Genomic DNA, 10,932 nt, shown 5'->3' with positions numbered 1-10,932 from the left:
ACTAGTGGACTGCTGGACTAGTATTTGTTCAACTATAGACCTACAATTATCAATCCTCATGACTTCCTCCGAATAAATAGCCTTCACTGTATTGAGGTCTTATGTCATCACTTTGCAATGCTTGCCATCATCCACTTTGCACACTTTATTATGAATCGATCTTAAGAAGAAACTCAATCTGTAGTGACTGCCCCCTCCATTCTGGCTCCGACCTCTCTGTCAGCAGTCTGCCGGCAATGCACAGGGTCATCAGGAAACTATGGATGGACAGACCTACTTTCAGACTGCTGGCAGGGGAGCAGTGTTCATTAAACACCCCCCCTGTGTCGTCAGTCCGCTGGTAAACAATACCAGAGAGGTTGTTCGACGTGGGGACAAGGCTTTCATATTGCCCCCCACTGTCTTGAAGCCCGCTGGTAGTCTCGCTCTGTCTCTCCCTCTAATTACCGCCACTTGCTGAAAACCTTTCATGGGAAATGTGCAGTAGCTGTCAGTATGTTTGTTCTTGTGTGTGTGTGCGTGTGTGCATACATGAGCATGACTACTTTTTTGCCGATAGGCCCACTCCTAAATTTTTTACAAGGAGGCTCAAGCTTGCAAAAATGCACAGCGCCAACTTCAAAGGGGTCAAATGTTCTTGGTCATTTTTCTTCATTTAAATCGGTCTTACTTCCTATAAGTTATGTAACCTCCATTTTTGGGTCTGTGTGATGGAACCCAGGACTCTGGAGGGGAGTGGGGGTATAATGGGAGTTGGCTGAGTTTTGGGGGGGACTTGATGAAGCACAAAGACCAGTGTTCATTGTGACACTTCAAAGCCCCCTCTGTATCACCACCATTTAAGCCCCTGGGAATGACACATTTGTGACAGTGTTACATCACACACCATGCCCTAAAGGCTCCTGCTGCACCGCCATGAATGCCGGCTTATTCATGGTTAATTTTACTATCGCTGTGACAACAGAAGCACACCAGTGATCAACAAGAAGTTTCCACAGCCCTTGCTCTGTAATGGCACGGTGGATGACCTCCCTGTGGCGCCGGGTGTACCTAAGTGAGTGGTCAGTGTCACGGCTTTGCTGTGCACAAAGAGGATGTTCTTTATGGGGCTGCTGTGACGCTACATAGCAGCCTGAGCTTCACGGTGCCTGCAGAGTGCTGGAATGGTGAGAAATGATGTAACTCATAACATACGACATACCAGCTGAAAATGATAAGGACGGTCATCCATCAAGTCTGCACGCCCTAGGAGATCATGCATGTGATGTGATGAAAAGATATGATATCAAACTCAAAGAGCATGGGATGTAAAGAAAGCCCAAAAGAAATCTATTTCATAATGCCTGATTAATTCCCAATTTACCAATATTTATAATCATTAGGCATCACAATTTATACTTACAGGGGAAAATCCTGTCTACAAGCTATTTAACTGAGCTTTCATCATACGAGTTACTGGATTTTTTTTCATGTAGTTATTTTGGATTGGATTGGACTTTATTTAAAATGATGAATGCCTTTGATTCAGTGTGAACATGATTGTTGATATTTTCTAACAGATACTTTCCCAGGTGTATCAATATAACCCTCCTTGAGTATGTTGTGGCAAAATCATGCCTGTTGAGTAAACAAATGGACAAAGGACAATTTGCTCACTCGATACAACTTAATACATTATTTCCTCAGTTTAGTGTCTCTTTTGTAGGCACTGTAATATAAAGGCAGGATATAGGAGGATCAATGGAGTTTATTTGTGTTTTACAAATATAAGGCTCCAAATTGGTCAGTGCTGATCAGAGGCAACTTGTTTAGCTGTGTAACCACAAATCCTCTCATTCAGGTTTACCTTGTGTGACTGAAGGACAGATTAAGAGGCAAGAGAGTAAAGGAAGACAGATATCCTTATTATATTGAAATGCTTGGCTGTGTTTTTTGGCAGCAATTCTACATTTTTCACTGTGCAGTCTCACTCTGGTTAACAGTCGTCCAACATGTTCTCTCACATTACGCCACAAACAATACACTCACTGGTCCCCTATACCCTTCTGATTGAGCAGGTTAAGGATACAGTAGTTGATTGTTGGTGGGGTTGAGTATTAAGTAATAGGACCCTTAAGACTGGATGAATGAGATGAAGCAGCCACCATGAAGTAAGGGTTCAATGGTGTCACTCCTCTAACCTGGATACTTTACCTTAAATACTGTTTAACCATGTCATATGGGATTTAGCTAATTAACAATTTCCAACTTGTAAATATCATTGGCATCAACATCTAAGCCGTAATTACAATTGGGAAAAGGTTTTTGAAAGGCTAAAGGTGTCCACATTTGTGCTAAATAATGCAGTTCCTGGTAAAAGGAAGCTGTAAAATATTTAACAGATATGCTTAGTATTTCTAAACCTTTACACAACCAACTCTGCAATCATATAACTGTCTGGAGTTATCCAATGACGTGAATACCTTTAAACTTATGTTGACTGCAAATGATTCTGGTTTTGCACAAATTACCGGAAGTGATTGACATCAACACATCAACTTTTCAACTTATGTATGTAGGCAACTGAATGTGTAACTGTTCTCTTTATAGTTGTCACTCTCTCACCAGTGTTAGAGCTTGTGAACACACTTAAAAGATTCCTGGTTCTAAGAATGGTCTATCTTTTTGTTTCCTTGATTGCAGCTGAGGTTAGAGGCACCATGCTGCGCCTTCCTGATCTAAATATAAACTAGTGGGAATATATAAACAGAACACAATGATGGGCATCCAACCAACAACAGGGTTAAAGCCTGACCTTTTACCTGGACTCATAGCCTCATAGTTTACAGCGCTTGCCTCGGTTGTTGGTGGAGGAAGGGAGAACTGAGGAAAGAGGAAGTGGTTTAGCACCCTCAGTGGAGACGTGCATGGGAGGTGCACTCTGACACGAGGGAGTCGGTGATTCCTGTGAATAACTTGTCTCATCATTTCTGTCTGTCTGTCTCCACTTTCTTTTTCCCTATCTCCATTATACCTTGTTTCCCTTCTAATCACCATTCTTCCCTTCTTGAAACTCCAGTGACAAATTCATGTTCCTGGTATTTAAAGCTGATAGTACTGATAAATGCAGCTGTGTTTTTACTGTTATTTCATTATGTCTGCCCTGAGTGTTGACCTCTGTGGTTCCCAGTATTTATCATCATATTATTACACATTACAAAAATTCCCTCGCTGGTTCATTTGTGACCATTGCTCACCTTTGAAAACACAACACCAATCTCTGTACCCAAAGGAAATAGTTATTTTAAAGTCACATTTAAAGTTTTGTGTTTAAATCAGTAAGCAATAGTTCCATTTTTTGGTAAATACTCATATACCACCCCTTGCTTCCAGTGTTTATGCTAAGCTAAGCTAATTGCCCACCTGCTCTTGCTTCATATTAAACATACAGACACAAGAGTGTTGTCAATTGTATCATCCAACTCTTGCCCAAAATGGAAAAAGAGAGAATTCCATAAAAGGTGAAACTATTCCTTTAATAAAAACCGATATAGACGTTTGATTGTGTTGTGAAGAATGTCTCCTCTAAAGTATCTGACTTGATTACCAGGGTAAACAACTAAAAAAGTCCTTTCAGCACAGATGGTATCTGAGAATGCCTGTTCATCTGCAGATCTTGTGATTGGGCTTTTTGGCTCAAACTGACCACATATCCAGTCTGCAAAATGAGCAAATTTCCACACCAATTTTCACTTTATTCAGAAAATGTCACAGTGAAATCAGTTAGCAGTCATCCCCTTTATAACCTGCAGCAACATGATCTTTGAGGACAGTGCTCTTATCTGAGAGGGTACTTTGACAGATGTAGTGAAGCTGCTTTAGCCTGGAGCCAAGTCAATAATAACTCATGACTGATGTTTCTTTTTCTGTTACTTGTTCCTGCTTTTTGATTGAGTCTACTCTATCCCACTTTTTTTACCACCCCACCATACACAGTACAGAAGTTGCTGTGTTTGCGCAAGGTCACATTCCTGGCCTCCCCCGTCAGTCTATGCCAGCCTCAACACCTCCCCCCAAAACCCCCCTCCTCTCCCCTCCCATTTGACACACTCTCTCTCCAGCTTCCTGTGTGGAGATGGGTACTGTAACATGTTGTAATTCATTCCATTTATATTTCACACTTTCAACTCAGCTGTGAATACATTTACAGGTGCGATCTGTTTCTCTTGGAAGCAAATGATTCTACTTTCTTATGCCCGATGTCATACGTATATATGGTATATTTTGGAATTTTAAAATGTTTGGAGAAGATAGATATTTTACACATTGTTTTGTTGTTGGTTTCAACTTAGTAGTAAGTAAGTAAGTAAGTTTATTTATATAGCACCTTTCAAGAGCAGATGCCACAAACTGCTTCACAATAAAACACAAAAGTGCATCTCCGTCATGTCACTGATTTACTTGAGTAAAAACTCAAAAACCTCTTTGCACCTTTGTGAGTTTTTCTTTGGGAATCCATATCCCTAGCTATGGTACTTTGTACAGGAAACCACAGCATGAAGGGGAATTTACAACAGGAAGTCAGCTTGCTGAACTCCCAGAGTTACAACAACAAAAGTCTAAAGAATCCTTTAGAGGGTTTGAGTGATTATTTTTACTTATCTTTCAGCAGATTGGTGTGTGTCACATCACTGTTTGGATGGTGAGTAACTAGGTAGCTTTAATTTCTTATGTGGCAGCAGTATACTTTAGACAATTATATACAGAATAATAAAAAGTTGTGGCTTCTTACATCAATTACATTTTAATTTCCATCTGAGAGATGTGTTTTCAGTCTCTACTGTATCTTCTGTCACAAGGGTATTATTTTTACTTTATTTTTTATTTTGCCACAAATACCCTCGTCTGAGTAGATCGCACTCGCACCAAATAAGAAAGAAGAATGTGTCGGGAGCTAACCAAGAGCACACAAGGAGTGTTTTTCTGCAAAGGCCCCTCCTTACTCTTTTGATTATCATTTTAACAGAGGTTTATTACTGACCTGAACCCATGCTTCATCTGAAAGGATCCAGCAACAACTTCCATCAGTAACCAGGGGATTGTAAATCTCCCAGTGTGGATGGGGTGCCCACGCTGTCCCCAGGCTAATGAATCAGTCCTGGCTCAGCAGGCTCTGTCACTCCCCGGCTGGTTCATTCCCCTCGTCTGGGTGTCAGGGTGAGAAATTGTCTAGACCATGCAGTAGGCTGAGATGTTGATTGTTTAGATAAACTATATATGGGATTATGTTGTGTTTTGATATCCTGGGATGTCTGCTTGTCTGATATCTTGATATATTCTTAGCTCTGGCTTGTGTGTGCGCGCACACACACAAGGTGTGAAGGTATCAGGTAGTCAGAGAGGATCTGAAAGTAGGGCAGACAGTGAGGATGAGGGAGTGTATGCTTGATAGCAGAGTAAGACCTCAAGGAGATGGTCACATCAAAGGGACTCGCACACAATCACAGTCACACTTGGGGCACACCCACACATACATGCTTCAACATACTGACACATTTTTGGCCGTGCTGTAAAGAATAGAGTATAGTGCATTGTTTTTCACAGACGTTTTGATGATAGACTCTCTCGTACTGTTTTTATACACTGTTTGAAGTCCTCCCAGAACCCCCCCCCCTCTTCTTTACCTCCCCTGTCTCCATTTCTAGGTCAGTATGTTGGCAGGTAACCCTCTCCTGCCTCTGTTCTGTGGAGTTAGATGTAGGTACACACTCCTGGCACGTTGTACACTTGACAGAGGGGGCATTTGGCAAGACTTTTCCTTCCTAAGGTATGAGAACTCCATTGTTTTCCTCTGTCCACCCCCCTCTCCACCGCCCTTCAGGGCATTTTCCGTCATATCCAGGTTACAGTCTGTGTATTGCCCCCTTATCACAGGTATTGAGACAGAGAGAGGGAAAGTACACTGATATGTTGTTGTGATACGAATACTGACCCAGATGGTTTGCATTTGGGTGTCTGGGAGTGCGCACACACTCCCACGCATGAAGAGAAAACCATCATTTAATTCAGATGTCATTTGAGTCAAACAGGAGTAAGTGAGGGAGGATAGTACAAATGTGATACTTTTATGGGATGTTTGTTTTCCTGTATCCCATCCTAATCCTCATTTACAACATTGTTAAAGAGGTCATTTCACAATTGCAGAAGTGCAGACTAAAGACGCGGGAATCCAGCCTTATCAGTCTCAGCAAACCTCAGGAGACCATAAAGTCAATTGGCCGCGATGAGCACAATGCTATCAGCAGGGTGCAATAAGCCAATGCTGGGTGCATTACCTTCACTTGCTGAGGCAATCAGCATGATTGGGTATGTTTCTCAAGTGAGAGCTTAATGTAATGGAGGGCAATCTGGAACAGCACATACTGCTCACAGCTACAAGCACATAAAAACTCATACACTCAAGTAATGAGTAACTTGTCATATGTATGAGCATGATCAGTCTTAAAGACACACATACAGTAATTTTACTGCAAATTTAACTGAGTTTTCTGGCTACAAAGCAGCAATGGAACAAGCTGTAGACACAAATTCACTTATTTTGACCTTATAAGATCGACATGACAAATGTGTTACGTTAGCAAACAGTTGTTTATTTGCTCATCCTGATATGGAGCAACATTAGTATTCATCGGTTGGTGTGTTCCACACAATGAATGCAAGTCCAATATTTACTTTTCTATTAGCTCTGATTTGGTCTCCACCAATTCCTGAGAAATATATCTATGCTTCAGCGGCCAGATGTTCACTGACTTAAGTACTACCTTCTCCTATCTGCTGTTTGGAACAGATCTGAGCGTACTGTGAATTTATCAGAGCTTTTGGCTCTGGTTGCTGGAAACGACAATAATGAGAGCAGTGAGACTGAAACAAATCAGGAAAATTATGTAAGGTAAAAAAGCTCTGGCGACCTGAGAGGAACTGCAGAGTTGGCTGATAATTATCTGTGGGTTTATTATGTGACCTTTTCAAATTATACAAAATAATATGACCCATTGTTGGTATAAAGATATAAATTTGTGCAGCTATAAGAATGTAGAAAACTAAAAGACAAAAAGATTATATTAAATGTAATAATAATCTTATATGTGATTGCAAGATGCATTCCTGTTTTTAGCTTATCAGAGGTCATTAGTTTATCTTCTTAAAAGTGTTAAAACCCCCTATCAGCTATAGATACTAGTGTTACAGTGTTACTACAGCTAGTCTGCTTTTTACCTGTAGCTAATGGCTAAGCTTTTTTCACAGACCACAGAGAGTTGTACTTGCTTAATAGAAGCTAAATCAGAGTTATCCGATCAACTCAGCAGCAGTCTAAGTAATGGATTCCATTGTGTTGTTTGTGTCCATCTCAGTAGCTTAAGTTTTGTTACATAAGGTTTACAGTACATGCCTATTTCTCAATAGCTAATGGCATGTGTTTGTTTGTGTGTATTCCGAGCACTGCATACTCTATTCCTACCATGTCATGGGGTTGGACTATTTCACTCAACTGTGATTATTGGCTGTTGGGAATAACTAAGATCTGTGGTGAAGGAGGAACCAGTTAGCGCACCATTTGAAACCCCAGAATATTTTCACTCTTGACATGTCCTTTTTAGAAGTCCCTCAAAATATTCGCACCACCAGCCATTTCTGAGTGATTTAAACATTATCCCGGATCCCTTCGTCATCTCACTTCCCGTAATTTAGCTTCATTGTTTGTGATATTTTAGCTGCTTGTGATTGAGAGCTCTATTTTAAACCCCAACATTTTTTCCACTCTTGACATCTCAGTGTCCTTTTGGGATTTCCTTCAAATTTTTCCACTATCAACCATTTCTGGGAATCATTCAATTATCTTGCAGCTTTGTCTGCGTGACTCAAACATTATCCTGGAGCCATTCTTCATCTCACTTCCTGTCTTTTGGCTTAAGTTCTGTGATATTTTTAGCTGCTTGTGGGCAAGGACAGGTGGATCTTCATAACAAGCAGGCTGCAGTGGGAAATAGGTTATATAACTGGCATTGATGCTGACTGTGTCTAGACTGGGTAGGGCAAGTGTAAAAAGAGTGTATGAGAGGAGAAGGGTGACAGAGAAGAGAGGCATTAAAAAAAAGACGGAGAAAAAGGGAGAGATGCTGGTCGTGACTCTAAAACACTCAGATATTCAGAGAGAGCGCTGGAGCTTGTGTCAGAAAGCACTTACTCACACTTACACACATATATACACACACACACTGGCAGAATAGAATATGAGAGCATTGCAGCACTAGCTGGATGTGTCCCAGCAGTTACTGCACTAATGCTTACTGCAGCAGACGGGAGTGTACAGTCAAGACTGGGGGAGAACAGCGTGAGAAAGAGACAGAGGCAGCTACCATACCAGTACAGAGGATAGAAAAGCACAAAAGCACAATAATTGACCTGATCAGGAGCAAGAACAGGTGTGGGGACAAGGTAGGAGTCTTGACATAGATACATTTCGGTGAATGCTAATCGGCATGCCTCGCTCTATGAGGCTGCTGCTGCTGCAGAGGTCCTTCAGTGACCACATCAGGTCCTCTACCTCCAAAGCCCTAGATATGCTCAGCAAGACAGCTCGAGAGAGTCGACTAGCAGGTGAGTGACGAAGGCAGTGACTGGCACAGCAGGCTGTATGTATGTATGTGTGTAGGTATTTGCACAGTACATGTACATGTTTGTTTTCATGTGTTTTGTTCTAGAACATGCAGTTGTAATTTACTCAAAGCAGATAAAGTTTCAGTTTCTTTTAAAAAAGTGCACAAAATACACGACAGGGTGGAAAAACTGCATTGTCATTGTCTCAGAGAGAAGACTGGATATACTGCGAGGCTTCTGATCAATAGACAGGATTTAATGGGCGCTCTGGAGATTGCTGCAGCTCAGAGAAACAGGCACTTACCATTTCAGATGTTTATTGTCAGGTTTGTGTTATATTTAGAGTTTTCTTGTGCTTTATGTGACAACGGTTCTATTTGTGTTGGTGGATCTGCTTTTATATGGATACATTTCTCTGTGTAGGACAGTGTTGGCATTTCCCTCTTACCTGAAGGCTGTGTTTTCTTTCCCCATTTATAACTAATGAGCTGGTTGTATGCACACGCAGGACTGAGTGCATCAGAATAGACTTTTAACTCCCTGGCTAGCTTGCTATTAAATAATACAGATAGTCCCCTATCACATAGGAGCAGCAGCAAAGAAAATGGATTAACAGAGCTGCTCTTGAGGAATGTTGGCCAATATCACCTACACTTCAAAGTGTTTTTTTAGAGAGGTCTGATGATCTTTAAGGGTCACAATTGACATGGAATTTTGGCGGCATCATGTTTGAAATTTCTACACCTTCCAAGTCAGCACAGGTGGTGGTTTGCTTCTTTTCAAAGGCAGTAACACAATTTTCTAACTGAATCCAGAGGTCAGTGCCCTGTGGCCTAACCTCTCTATTGAAGTGGAGAGCACCAGGTGATAAATATCTACCAACAAACACTGTCCAGGATGTTTCAGGCTGTTGAAACATAGCTCACTGTCCCACATGAAAGAGTTGAAAAGTGGGTCAAAGAATGATGATAGGATCTGCAGCTCTTCTGACATGTCACTTATTTCTCTTCTTTTTTCATTTGTGCTTCTTTCTTCAAAATGGAGGCAGAATATCATGGCTCTGACAGGATATGCATGTGTAGTTACACCATGTGTGAATTCACCCATGTGTGTGTCCCTGGCCATGAAGTACAGGAACACACTGTACTGTACCAAGAGAGCTGTAGTTATTCTTAGTCAGTGTGTTTGTATCTACATGCCATTAACCTCAGCTTTCAGTGTGGAAGTTGCCTTAAATTATAAATCATAATCAGATTTTCCTGATTTCATAACCTATAAACTGTATTTTATATATGCTTATAACATATATATTTCATCCTACCAATGAAATATGACTCAGCCTGACACATTGTGAGAAATATTCCAGACCTAACTGACAGACCTTTCTGATGGATATTTATTTACTATGACAGTAGTTTTTATAATGGGGTCCCAGTGATCCCAGTTTGATCATTGATTGACTGATTGTAATAGACCTGTGTAATAGGTTGTGATATGTGATGACATTGTGCATTAGGTAATAACACTCAGGGCATGCACTGAAGGACTACATGTCATTTCTGTGTAGCATCATGTATCCTGAAACCCAATAGCCTTGTTGACATTTCCCACCCTTGTCATCCCTACGATCACATCACATATTTAAGCATGTTTACAGCTGAAGGGGAAAACATGTGCCTGAGAACACTGAGCTTATCCACTGACAAAACCCAGCTGTCATTCGCCGTCTTTGTGCGCCCTGTCTATTGGAGACGTCATCAAAAAGATCACTGCTGCTCCGGGCGCCCTATAGCTTACCTGGTAGAGCTGCAGCGGCCATGGTTTCAAATATGACCTGTGGCCCTTTGTGGCATGTCATCTCCTCTCTTTCCCACTTTCCTATCTTCAGCTATCTTATCCAATAAAGGCAATAAGCTCAAAAATAGCACTTCTTTGTCAGGCTATTGTCCTCAGGGGCCCGCTTAAATGATCCCCCTTTCAAGACAGAGCTTCTTTAGGCAGCAAAGGCGTATGAATGGAAATTTCAAGGGGCCTGATATCTCCTTTAGGCCAAAGGTATGGAATTCCAACAAGACAGTAACAGATACTGTAGCAGTGAGTGTGGACTTTTTATCAACTCACGATTAATGGTTCTGAGAATTTCAGTTTGCCATAGAAAGTCTCTATCTTGCTGCAAAAAGTAAAGGCTTTAGTACTTTATCTAATTTTTAGTTTTTTACAAAGCTTCAGACCGGTCAAAGGGCATCTGGAATCAGGGCACATAGTAAGAAAGAAGAAAGAAGGCAACAATATAAT

The 10,932-nt window shown here is 41.1% G+C and overlaps 1 protein-coding gene across 2 annotated transcripts in view; it reads left to right on the top strand.

The window, feature by feature from the left end:
- The window catches only part of dlc1 (DLC1 Rho GTPase activating protein), a 74,578-nt gene that overhangs the window by 22,081 nt on the left and 41,565 nt on the right, over positions 1 to 10,932 (top strand). The window lies entirely within an intron of this gene.

The sequence above is a fragment of the Morone saxatilis genome, unplaced genomic scaffold (genome assembly GCF_004916995.1).
Source record: "Morone saxatilis isolate NCDOM2014 unplaced genomic scaffold, NCSU_SB_2.0 Contig17, whole genome shotgun sequence".
Classification (NCBI taxonomy): domain Eukaryota; kingdom Metazoa; phylum Chordata; class Actinopteri; family Moronidae; genus Morone; species Morone saxatilis.
Note: the sequence above shows the minus strand (reverse complement) of the source record. Positions and strands in the feature narration are given on the sequence as shown.